At 41.1% G+C, this 13,475-nt stretch overlaps 1 pseudogene; it reads right to left on the bottom strand.

Annotated features, from left to right (window-relative positions):
* Positions 1–5,586: 5,586 nt before the first annotated feature.
* LOC103120796 (inorganic pyrophosphatase-like) lies at positions 5,587–8,057 on the bottom strand (annotated as a pseudogene).
* Between the last annotated feature and the right edge of the window lie 5,418 nt (positions 8,058–13,475).

The raw sequence follows: 13,475 nt of genomic DNA, 5'->3' as shown, positions 1-13,475 counted from the left end.
ACTAATTTGAAAGCAGATATGTAGTCCCATGTTCATAGCTGTACTATTCACAATTGCCAAAATTTGGAAGCAACCAAAATGCCCTTCAACAGATGAGTGGATAAAAAAAGTTATGGGTCATATATTCAATAGAGTACCACTCAGCAATAAAAAGATTATTATACATTCTTTGGGATAAAATGGGTGGAACTAGAGAAGATGAGGCTTAGAGAAGTAAGCAAAGAGGTAATGGAAAACAACAGTATGGTTTCACTCATATGTGGAATTTAGAGAACTGAGTACACATACTTGAAAAAAACTAACTAAACACAACCCATATTCAGATTGTAGAAAATATAGTGCTTACCTATGGGGGGTAGGGGGTGTTCACAGACTTTCTATGGCAGGAAAGGTATGAAATTATAATCCTATTTATTTATATTCTCATAAATCACTATTAATGTGACATCTCAGTGGGTAAATAGTTAATACTTCAAGTTCTCTAACTGCCCAGACTATAGTGCAAAGTACAAATATTTGCTTTAGTATAAGTATTTAATATCTCATATCTGTAAGATAATCAAACTTAGACAATGGGCTTAATTGTTCAAGGAACTCTAAAAATGTATCTGCATATATTGGTTTTTAAACATCTACATTAACTACAACCTTAGACCAGACAGATCAAGATCATTTGGCCCTGTCAGTATCTAGTATACAAAGATTTTCAGATACCACTAAAAGGCAAAAAGCACAGTGAAATCTAGTATATTACCATAGATGCTAACCATTGGATTATTATAGAAAACAAGCCCCAACTATCCTGAATTTAATAACTTATTATTGCTATTCTAAGCTCTTTCAAAGACTATAAGGAACTGCTTAGATTCTCTTTAAGATCCACATTTCTCCTAGTCCTGGAACATTTAGGACTATGCCCATACTTCTTGATATTTCTTCTCTATGATTCCTTACCACCATACCAGCTATGTTGGTCAACCAAATTTCTACTAGTGCTGCCAACCCACATTATACCACTACTGAACTCTTCAGGTGGACTGCAACCAGATATATGGAACCTGTGATGTCAACCTTCTAACTCTAAAAACCCAGGGAGATCTTTCCCAACACATGGAACTACCTACATCCACATTAGATAGCACATTATTTAACAAAGTTATAGATACTAGATATGGGATGACACTCAGGGTACTGGGTACAGGTATACATGTATCCATAAGCAAGGGACAATTAAAGAACTACTGTAATAGTATTAAATAGTCCTTGATGATTATACTTGGACCTAATAAACATAGAATCCTAGTTGAAGTGCCTAAAGAAGGCATAAGAAATTGTCTAACTGATTAGACTTAGACCAAATTAGCTTAGCAACCGAACAGAAAGGCCCAAAGAAGACAGATACAAAAAAAAAAAAAAACCAAAAAACTCAATTCCTAATTCTGGTTGGGTTCAACAAATGACATTCAATACTTAAACAACTGGGAGAAAGTGTAAGGTCATCAGATAAAGAGAGGACTACAAAAGCTGTAAAAGGGCAAGAGATTGGCTCATTTAATAATGGCCCTTTTAGTCAGTATCTCACCACCTCATCATCTGGGACTGTAGTTAGGGAACTGGACCTGGAAGAAAAAGGGAGCAATTATGTACAAATGTAGATAGATAGCTGTAGAGCTGATAGTTAATCCATATCTACAATCTTGGGAAAACCATGATGGGATGCAATGGAGGGATCAGGTATTCAGAATTCTGGTGATGGAAATTGTGGAACTGTATCCCTGTTGATATGTTATTTATTTATTTATTTATTTATTTATTTATTTATTTATTTTCCTGTTTGTTGCCCTTGTTGTTTTTCATTGTTGTTGTAGTTATTATTGTTGTTGTTATTGATGTCATTGTTGTTGGATAGGACAGAGAGAAATGGAGAGAGGAGGGGAAGACAAAGAGGGGGAGGGAAAGATAGACACCTGCAGACCTACTTCGCCACTTGTGAAGAAACTCCCTGTAGGTGGGGAGCTGAAGGCTCAAACCCCTGTCCTTAAGCTGGTCCTTGTGCTTTACACCACGTGCGGTGCGCTTAACTCACTACGCTACCGCCCAACTCCTAACATGTTTTTTGTGTTTTATTTATTTATTTATTTACTTAAGAAAGGAGACATTAACAAAACTGTAGGATAGGAGGGGTACAACTCCACACAATTCCCACCACCAGGTCTCCATATCCCATCCCCTCTCCTGATAGCTTTCCTATTCTTTATCCCTCTGGGAGCATGGACCCAGGGTCGTTGTGGGTTGCAGAAGGTGGAAGGTCTGACTTCTGTAATTGCTTCTCCACTGAACATGGGCATTGACTGGTCGATCCATACTCCCAGTCTGCCTCTCTCTTTCCCTAGTAGGGTGGGTTTCTGGGGAAGTGGGGCTCCAGGACACATTGGTGGGGTCATTAGTCCAGAAAAGTCTGGTCGGCATCCTGATGGCATCAGGAACCTGATGGCTGAAGAGAGTTAACATACAAAACCAAAGAAATTGTTGAACAATCATGGACCTAAAGGCTAGAATAGGGCAGATGAAGTGTTCGGGGGTACTCACTGCACTCGTGTACTTCTGCTTTCAGGTATATATTTTTCCCTGGTTTATGGACACGTGTGAACATATGCTCTATCTCAGGGGACCTGGTCTATATCTAGGTTTTGGTACATTACTGGGGAGTGGACCACCTGGAATGGAATTAAAGAATACTATGTAAGGAAAGGTCTCACCCGAGTGATGATGCTGAAGGGTTGTCATTGCACACCTGAAGTCTCTGGACACAGTCTGAAGTGAAGCATGCTGGGGTGGCATTCGTTGTGTTGATTAGGTTGCGATCTGCGGATGCAATATTATTTGATACGAATTGAGAAAAGCATGCAGGAAAGTGGGCCTCACCCTAAGGTTCCAGGACTGGGGGAAATATAGGCTCTATAGTGGAAATGTGAGGTTCCTGCTGTCTTAGGGTTCAAGAAGACAATGGATACTTATTGTTATCACATTATTTGGTAACTGGGTTAACTTTGAAAAGTCCTTTTGTTATGGTTTGCTGTATAATACCCAGTATCTGGTATATAGCTGTGCCACCGGTTGCTTCTGTTCTACCTGGTCTAGACTTTTGAGAGAGTCAGCATATCAAAGACTCAGCCTATGTGTTAAAAAGACTCAGTCTGTGTTTTAAAACACAATTTTTCCCCTCATATTAATTAAATAGTGGTTTATATGAATACACTTTAAGAGGAGTGTACATAAACAACATGCCAACCACCAAAAGACTGTGTCCCACCCATCCACCCTCTCCCTTCCCCACACCTCTCCAGGAAGCAGAATGTCACACTCCCCCTCACCACAGGGTTTTTACTTTAGTGCCCTACTCTCGATTTAATCAGATCCTGCTTTAAGTTTCCCTTTCTGTTCTTCTTTCTCAACTTTTGTTGATGAGTGGGATCATCCCATACTCATCTTTATCTTTCTGACTTAGCTCATTTAACATAATTCCTTCTAGCTCCATCCAATATGGGTCAGAGAAGGTGGGTTCATTGTTCTTAATAGCTGCATAGTATTCCATTGTGTATATATACTACAGCTTTCTCAGCCACTCATCTGTTCCTGGGCACCTGGGTTGATTCCAGGTTTTAGCTATTATCAATTTTGCTGCTATGAACATAGGTGTACACATATCTTTTGGTTGGGCATTATGGAATCCTTGGGATATGTCCCCAGGAGAGGAATTACTGGGTCATATAGAAGGTCTATATCTAGCCTTGTGAGAGTTCTCCAGACTGCTCTCCAGAGAGGCTGGACCAATTTACATTCCCACCAGCAGTGCAGAAGGGTTCTTCTGTCCCCGCAGCCTCTCCAACATTTGTTGCTGCTGTCCTTTTTGATGTATGCCATTCTCACAGGAGTGAGGTAGTATCTCAATCTTGTCTTTATTTGCATTTCTCTGACAATCAGCGATCTGGGCAGTTTTTCATATGCTTGTTAGCCTTTTGGATCTCCTCTGAAGTGAATATCTTGTTCATATCCTCTGCCCATTTTTGGATGGGGTCATTTGCTTTTTTGGTGCTAAGTTTGTTGAGCTCTTTGTATATTTTGGTTATTAGTCTCTTGTCTGATGTATGGCATGTGAAGATCTTCTCCCATTCTGTGAAGGGGCTCTTTGTGTGATAGTTTCTTTGGCTGTTCAGAAGCTTGTTTTTCTCCCCTCCAGAGTTATTGCAGGGCTTGGTGCCTGCACTATGAATCCACTGCTCCTGTGACCATTTTTTTGAGGTTTTGGGTAGGACAGAGTGAAATTGAAATTGGAGGGGATGACAGAGAGGGAGAGAGAACAATTGACACCTGCAGATCTGCTTCACCACTTGTTAGTGAGCCCCCTGCAGGTGGGCACCCTGGGACTTGAATTGGCATACTTGAGTGAGTCCTTGTTCTTCAAATTGTGTATGCTTAACCTGGTGCGCCACTGTCCAGTCCCCTTGACATGATATTTTGTAAATTAAAATTGAATCACTAATAATTGAAATATCACTAATAAAAAAAGAATGAAGGAAAAATAGCAGCCTGGAAGGTGGCACAATGGCCACAGTACTGGAATGACAAGGATGAGGTTCAGATTTGCATCCCTGTTATAGTATATGCCAGAGAGATGCTATGGGGATCTCTCCTCTCTACTGTTAATAAACATTAAGATAATAAAAAAGTAAAGAAAGAGAAACAAACAAAAACAACCTAACAAAAAGACTTCAAATCAAATGACAAATACCTCCCCCCTCAAAAAAAAAATAAAAAGGAACAACAAAAAACAATGAAACAAATACTGAACAAAAGAGAAAGAAAAAGGAAATGGGCAGCCAATATAGAGAGTATATACAGAGTACTAGAGGATTGACAGATTAACAGAACATATATATGCTCACATTTGAGGAGGGTGTTGGTTTGATAAAGTTATAATTGATTGATTAGGAGATCTGACTTAACAGTCTGCCCACATTGCTTGAGACTATACATTAGCTCATATCCAGTCAGGCAAGGTCATATGGATCCCTCCTGCATTCTGACAAAAGGTTCAGTCTTGGAATCTTTCTTGATGACTTTAATTCCACAGGGGGACCACTTTTTCTCTCTGGATGCTCCTATTTTCCAAATAAGCCACTGGTGGCTGGGGGGGGGGGGCGTGCAATGGGAGAATCACTGCTCAGCTCTCCTTTGTCCTTTTCAGCACCCTTTGGCCAATTCATAGATGGGTTATAACATTCCACCATGGTTTTCTTTATCCTCTCCTCTATAGTTTCTTTCCTACTGGATTGGAAATAATGCTTCTACTTAGAATTGTTAGTTTGAAGCACTTTTTTTTTCTTTTTTTCAGTAAAATAACTATTTTCTAACACAAGGGAAACAGATACATCCAATAGGTACTTATCTTGCACATTCATTCACAGATGACTTCCAAGTTACAACTGCTCTGATATTTAAGCATGTACTAAAAGCTAACTCAATCAAGACAAAAAAATGCGTTCATAAGAGAAAGAAAATTTAACATTATTGGGTTGGTGATGGCCAAATCTGCTTTGGCTAGATTAGTTCTGTAAATTTAAAGCTCTTAGAAATTACTATTTTTGCATCTAGTACTTCCAGATGAACAGTATGCAGCAATTAGCTTACACTTCAGAGAACTTCTCTTAGTTCTTCTGGTGATGAAACCATTTATCCACATCTGCTGGTAATGTGCAGGCAGATTCACATAGTGTTGGTAAAGCATCCAAAATGGCTTTGGTAGCATCAGGATTACACTTGAAGGGCCTCTCAGACACCATTCTTCTAGCGTTTGCCCTTCTTCCGTAGCCAGTCAACAGCGTCAGGTTGAGCCTGATGTAAAGTTTCGAGACCTCCTTTGAATCTGGAGAGGTGGCAGTCGTTGACTATGTGGGTTATAGTCTGTCTGTAGCCACAGGGGCAGTTCGGGTCGTCTCTGGCTCCCCAGCGATGGAACATAGAGGCACACCGGCCATTGCCTGATCGATAGCGATTGAGGAGGACCCAATCATAACGTGCTAGGTCAAAGCCGGGTTGATGCTTGCAGGGGTCTGTGATGAGGTGTTTGTTCTTTACCTCAGCTGACTGCCAACTCTGTTTCCAAGAGTATGGAACAGAGAAGTTCAGTGTAGGCGTAGGAGACCAGATTGGATGACGAGACGTCAAGCGTTGGACAGGGTGGGCGAAGATATCCGCGTATATTGGCAGGTCCGGTCGAGCGTAGACATGGGAAATGAACTTAGATGATGCCGCATCCCGACGAATATCTGGCGGGGCTATGTTGCTAAGAACTGGCAGCCATGGAACCGGGGTGGAACGGATGGTTCCAGAAATTATCCTCATGGAAGAATATAATTTGGAATCTACCAAGTGGACATGGGGGCTATGGAACCATACTGGGGCACAGTATTCTGCAGTGGAATAGCATAATGCCAGAGATGATGATCGTAGTGTGGAAGCGCTCGCACCCCATGAGGAGCTGGCCAGTCTTGCAATGATGTTATTCCTCGTGCCCACCTTTGCTGCAGTTTTTATGAGATGTTCATGGAATGACAGAGTGCGATCGAGAGTAACGCCAAGATAGACTGGCTGGGCTTCATGCCGGATTCTTGTATCGTCAAGTTGCACATTAAGCTCACGCAAAGCCGAGGCATGATGTAGATGGAAACCAGATGATACCGTTTTTGCAGTGCTAGGGATTAGTCCCCATTTTTTACAGTAACCAGATATCAGAGACATGTCTTTCGTGAGTATTTCCTCGAGGATGTCGAACTTGGATGCCTGAGTTGCACAGCAGATGTCATCAGCGTAGATGAACTTCCTTGAAGAAGTTTCTGGGAGGTCATTGATGTACATATTAAATAGCGTAGGAGCCAGAACAGAGCCCTGGGGGAGGCCACTTGAGACAAGTCTCCATCTGCTAGACTTGTCACCCAGATGCACCCGGAATCTTCTGTTTCGGAGAAGAAACGATATAGTGTTGGCCACCCATGGAGGCAGGCATCTTGAGATCTTGACTAGGAGACCACGATGTCAGACCGTGTCATAGGCTGCTGTGAGATCAACAAAGACAGCACCCGTCTTTAAATTCTTCTGGAATCCATTTTCAATGTAAGTTGAGAGGGCCAGGACTTGTTCGCAGGTAGATCTTCCTGGGCGGAAACCAGCTTGGGCGGGTGATAGGAATTTCTCTGTAAGAGGAGAAATTCGTGACAGAAGCAGCCTCTCAAGGAGTTTGTAACACACGGAGAGGAGAGACACCATTATATTAATGCAACTGATTCCTTTCCCATCCATTTTCTTAGTCTCTAAGGCTTTCCAATGGTTATGAGTGCTTTTAATAATGTCAACTGCAAAGTCCTTATTCTTAAATTCCGCATTGAAAGCAAACTGGTTTTCTGGTTTTCCATCAGGAACCTTGTACCTTCTAAACAACTCCACACTAGCTTCTAGGTATCCAGGTTTCAGTCACTTGACATCATTATAATTGGCTGCATCAGGATCATCCACATTAATGGCAATGACTTTCCAGTCTGTTTTCCTTTCATCAATCATAGACAATATGCCCAGAACTTTCACCTTGATTATTTCACCTCTTGTACATACCTTGCTTCCAATTTCACACACATCTATGGGGTCATTGTCACTACAACAGCCAGTGTTTTTGTCATTGTGTCCTGGGTCTTCCCAAGTCTGAAGGATGGCCCCATACGATAGTTCCAGATATATCCTTTATAAGGGAACAAGTTTGGAACATAACTAATTTTTCCTTTTTTCATGTCTTGTTTAGTTGCGTTTAAAGTGTCCTTTGCAGCAATCTCCATTTTTGCATTTGACCAGCGCGGTACTTCAACCACCATGTGGAACACATCCTTATGTGCATAAATTAGAATATCGTGAAATGGGGATATATATTTTCCTTTTTCATTTTTGAGGAAGACTTGGTACTCCAGGGTGAAGGGTGCGGCATGCTCCTAGCTGCTGAAGCCACTCATGGTGCAGGAGACCACTCACCGCCACTGCCACAGAGCCACTTGAGATTGAAGCAGTTTTTGAGAAGAGTAAGTCTAGTCCATCTTGAATCTGCCCCCCGAAAATGTTTCTTGTCCTGCTGGAATTCGGGTTCAGAATTTTCTGATCGTCTTCCCTTAACATTTCTCTCATATGGGGATATGGACCAATTTTTTAAGGACATAGAAAGAATTTCTGGCTTCTGTAACTACTTCTCTTTTGGACATGGACTTTGGTTGGTCAATCTATACTTCCAGCCTCTCTCTATCTATTAAGGCAGGGTTCTGGAGAGAGGTGAGGTTCTAGGACACATTGGTGAGGTAATTTTCTTAGGGAGGTCAGGATACAATCATAGTAATACCTGTATTTTGGTGGCTGAAAGGCAGTAAGATGTAAAGCACAATATATATTTTTAATAAACAAGAATCAAAGTGTAGTAATAAACCAAATGAAAATAGGGATCCGGACGTGGAAAGAAGCTAGGATGTCTATTTTAGAATGTTCCTATGGGCACAGGACTTTAGTAATCTTTGATTGAGCTTGGTATCTAATATGGAGGTAGAATAAAAATATTGTCTGGGAGCATGGTTTCTGAGTATAGAATAGAATTTGAGGGAGTCGAGTGGTAGCACAGTGGGTTAAGTGCATATGGCGTGAAGAGCAAGGACCAGTGTAAGGATTCTGGTTCAAACCCCCAGCTCCCTATCTGCAGGGGGATCGCTTCACAGGCAGTGAAGCAGGTCTGCAGGTGTCTTTCTCTTCTCCTCTCTGTCTTCCCCTCCTCTCTCCATTTCTCTCTGTCCTATCCAACAACAATGACAACAATAAAACAACTAGGGAAATAAAAAGGGAAAATAAATAAATATATATATAATTTAGAAAAGAAATTGAAAACTGCATTAGGGCAGAGTGTGGCTCCCAAATTTGAAAAAAATATATATCTAAATATAATCAACAATTTACCACATCAATCTGATCAGGGACCCATATGTATTTATAGTTAGCATAGGATATTGTATAACTCTGAGTTACTCTCAGTCTGAGAGTAAGAACATTCTAGGCCTCACTAATTACAGGACAAGTCTTCTTTGATTGGCATAGTAGAATGACTCAGCCTCCCTTTTGCGACTGGGGGAGTCCTTACCTTTGATACTTTATGGTGAGAGTAAGGTCCTGGAGAGGCCCACAAAAGAGCTTAGGATGACATTCCTGATGGGAGGGACAAATTATAGTGAAGAGAAGGCTCTGTTAGAGGACTAGAACCTTAGTATCTATGGTTGGATCCAAGGATTCAATGACTAAGATACCAGGTGATGAAATGGTTTGGCACTGGATAAAATGTTCATCATTAAGTGTCTTCCTGCCTTATTCTTTATCATCTAGAACTCCATAGTTAGGATTAATAATATATACTTTTGGTTAGGCAAATATCTCATAACTTCCTGTTATATGGATAATAACTAAACATTTATTGTAAGCCACTATAATTTTTCAAGCCACTTAAATATTTTATTAATGATTTAATAATGATAAACAAGTCTATTGGATAAGATGAGTACAATTCCACAGAATTCCCACCACCAGCATTCTGTATCCTATCCCTTCCATGGGAGCTTCCATATTCTTACATAGGTCCTTGCACTTTACACCACATGTGCTTAACCTGCTTCACCACCGCCCAACTCCTAGGAGTTTCCCTATTCTTTATCCTTCTGGAAGTTTGGACCAAAGATCTTTATGGGGTGCAGAAGGTGGGAGGCCTGGCTTCTGTAATTGTTTCTCCAGTGGATATGTGTGTTGACAGGTCAATACGTAACCACAGCTGGTTTCTATCTTTTCTTAGTGGAGTATGGCTCAGAGGAGGTGGGGTTCCAGGACACACTGAGGTCATCTGACCAGGGGAGTCAGATTGGTATAATGGTAACATCTGTGACTTGGTAACTGAAAAGCATTAAAATATAAAGAAGAAATTGTCTAGTAATCAGGCACCTAAACATAAGAGATTTGAGGTCTTCATGTTGGAAGAGGCTAGGAAGTCTATTTTAGGTATATTACAATGGGCCAGTGACTTTACTGATTTTTACCTGGGACAGACATATACAGGTGGGCTAAAAGCATTGTCTGGGAGGATTATATTTGAGTTGGGAATAGGACCAGAAAGCTGGATCAGGGCAGAGAGTAGCTTCTTTATTCATTCATCTTCTGTCAGTGAGCATGTAGACTTATTTTCTTATTATTTAAAACAATTATTTATAACATGGAAATATTGACAAGACCATAGGATAAGAGGGGTACAATTCCACACAATTCCCACTACCAAAGTTCCTTATCCTATCTTCCCCTTGAAAGTTTTCCTATTCTTTAACCCTCTGGGAATATGAATCCCAGGTCATTATGGGTTACAGAAGTGGAAGGTCTGTCCTCTGTAATTCCTTCTCCACTGTACATGGGCATTGGGAGGCCAGTTCATACTCCCAACCTGTCTTTCTTTCTTTTTTTTTTTTTAAATTTTTTATTTAAGAAAGGATTAGTGAACAAAAGCATAAGGTAGGAGGGGTACAACTCCACAAAATTCCCAACACCCAATCCCCATAACCCACCCCCTCCCATGGTAGCTTTCCCATTCTCTAGCCCTCTGGGAGCATGGACCCAGGGTCATTGAGGGTTGCAGAAGGTAGAAGGTCTGGCTTCTGTAATTGCTTCCCTGCTGAACATGGGCATTGACTGGTCGGTCCATACCCCCAGTCTGCCTCTCTCTTTCCCTAGTAGGGTGTGACTCTGGGGAAGCTGAGCTCCAGGACACATTGGTGGGGTCTTCAATCCAGGGAAGCCTAGCCAGCATCCTGGTGGCATCTGGAACCTGGTGATTGAAAAGAGAGTTAACATATGAAGCCAAACAATTTGTTGAGCAATCATGGATCTCAAGCTTGGAATAGTGGAGAGGAAGTGTTAGGGAGGTACTCACTGCAAACTCTAGTGTAGTCCTGCTTTCAGGTATATATTTTGCAGTAGTTTATGGATACATGTGCACATAAGCTCTCTCTCACAGAAACTGGTGTATATCTAGGTTATGGGACTTTGTTAGAAAGTGAACTACCTGAGATGAAATTAGAGTGTACTATTAAAGGGAAGGTCTCACCCGAGTAATGAAGCTGAAGGGTTGTCATTCCACACGTGGAGTCTCTGGATACATTCTGTGGTGAAGCATGTTGAGGTAGCAATCGTTGCTTTGGTTAGGTTGTGATCGGCAGATGCAATGTTATTTGGTTTGGATTGGGAGATGCATACGGGAAAGTGGGCCCTATCCAAGGGTTCCAGGACTGGAGGAAGTAGGGGCTCTATAGTGAAGATGTGAGGTTCCTGCTGTCTTAGGGTTCAAAAAGACAATCAATAGTTAATATTATCATCACGTTATTTGTTAATTGGGTTAACTTTGAAAAAGTCCCTTTGTTATGGTTTGCTGGACAGTACCCAGTATCTTGTATATAGCTGTGCTATTGGATACTTCTAATCTACTTGGTCTAGGCTTTTTTTTGTTTGTTTGTTTTTTTTTTTGGTCTAGGCTTTTGAGAGAGTCCGCATATCAAATACATAGCCTATATATTAAAAAGATTCAGTTTGTCTTTTGAGAAACTTTGAGACATACAATTGATTTCCCCCTCTCATATTAATTAACTACTGATTTATATGTCTACATTTTGCTAGGAGCGTACATAAACACCATTCCCACCACCAAAGGACTGTGACCCATCCCTCCCGCCCACTCCCACCCCCCACTGGCCCAGGAAGCTACATGCCTACCCCTCACCACTGGGTTTTTACTTTGGTGCCCTACTTACAATTTGATCAGGTCCTGCTTTTAGTTTCCCTTTCAGATCTTCTTAGTAAGCATCTGTTGATGAGTGGGATCATCCCATACTCATCTTTATCTTTCTGACTTAGTTCACTTAACATAATTCCTTCTAGCTCTGTCCAAGATGGGTCAGAGAAGGTGGGTTCATTGTTCTTGATGGCTGCATAGTACTCCATTGTGTATATATACCACAGCTTTCTCAGCCACTCATCTGGTGTTGGGCACCTGGGTTGCTTCCAGGTTTTAGCTATTATGAATTGTGCTGCTATGAACATAGGAGTACACACCTCTTTTTGGTTGGGTGTTATGGAGTCCTTGGGGTATAACCCCAGGAGCGGAATTATTGGGTCATATGGAAGGTCCATGTCTAGCCTTCTGAGTGTTTTCCAGACTGCTCTCCACAGAGGCTGTACCAATTTGCATTCCAGCCAGCAATGTAAAAGGGTTCCTCTGTCCCCACATCTTCTCCAGCATTTGTTGCTGCTGTCCTTTTTAATGTATGCCATTCTTACAGGAGTGAGGTGGTATCTTAGTGTTGTCTTGATTTGCATTTCTCTGATAACCAGTGACCTAGAGCAGTATTTCATATGTTTGTTAGCCTTTTGGATCTCCTCTGTGGTGAATGTTTTGTTCATTTCCTCTGCCCATTTTTGGATGGGGTCATTTGCTTTTTTGCGGCTAAGTTTGCTGAGCTCTTTATATATTTTGGTGATTAGTTTCTTGTCTGATGTCTGGCATGTGAAGATCTTCTCCCATTCTGTGAGGGGTCTCTCTGTTTGTTTAATAGTTTCTTTGGATGTGCAGAAGCTTTTCAATTTGATGTAGTCCCATTGGTTTGTTTCTGCTTTGGTCTTCCTTGCAATTGGGTTTGATTCATCAAAGATGTCCTTGAGGTGCATGTGGGAAAGTGTTTTACCAATGTTTTCCTCTAAGTATTTGATTGTTTCTGGTCTGACATCTAGGTCTTTGATCCATTTGGAGTTGATTTTTGTTTCTGGTGAGATAAAGTGGTTCAATTTCATTCTTCTGCATGTTTCAACCCAGTTTTCCCAGCACCATTTATTGAAGAGAGCCTCCTTTTTCCATTTAATCCTTTGGGCCCCCTTTTCAAAGATTAGATGCCCATAGGTGTTGGGATTTACTTCTGGGCTTTCAATTCTGTTCCACTGTTCTGTATGCCTATTTTTGTTCCAGTACCATGCTGTTTTGACGATGATGGCTTTATAATATAGTTTAAGGTCTGGGAGTGTGATGCCTCCATTTCTGTTTCTTTTCCTTAAGATGGTTTTGGCAATTCTAGGTGTTTTCAGGTTCCAGATAAATGATTGTAGTGTTTGTTCTATTCTCTTAAAGAAGCCTGGTGGAACTTTGATGGGTATTGCATTAAATTTGTATATGGCTCTGGGGAGAATATTCATTTTGATGATATTTATTCTTCCAATCCATGAGCATGGGATATCTTTCCATTTCTTGATATCAGTTTCTATCTCCTTGAGTAGCGACTCATAGTTTTCAGTATACAAGTCTTTCACTTCTTTAGTCAACTTGA

Source organism: Erinaceus europaeus, chromosome X (assembly GCF_950295315.1).
Source record: "Erinaceus europaeus chromosome X, mEriEur2.1, whole genome shotgun sequence".
In the NCBI taxonomy this organism is placed as follows: domain Eukaryota; kingdom Metazoa; phylum Chordata; class Mammalia; order Eulipotyphla; family Erinaceidae; genus Erinaceus; species Erinaceus europaeus.
This window is presented reverse-complemented; position numbering and strand designations above follow the sequence as displayed.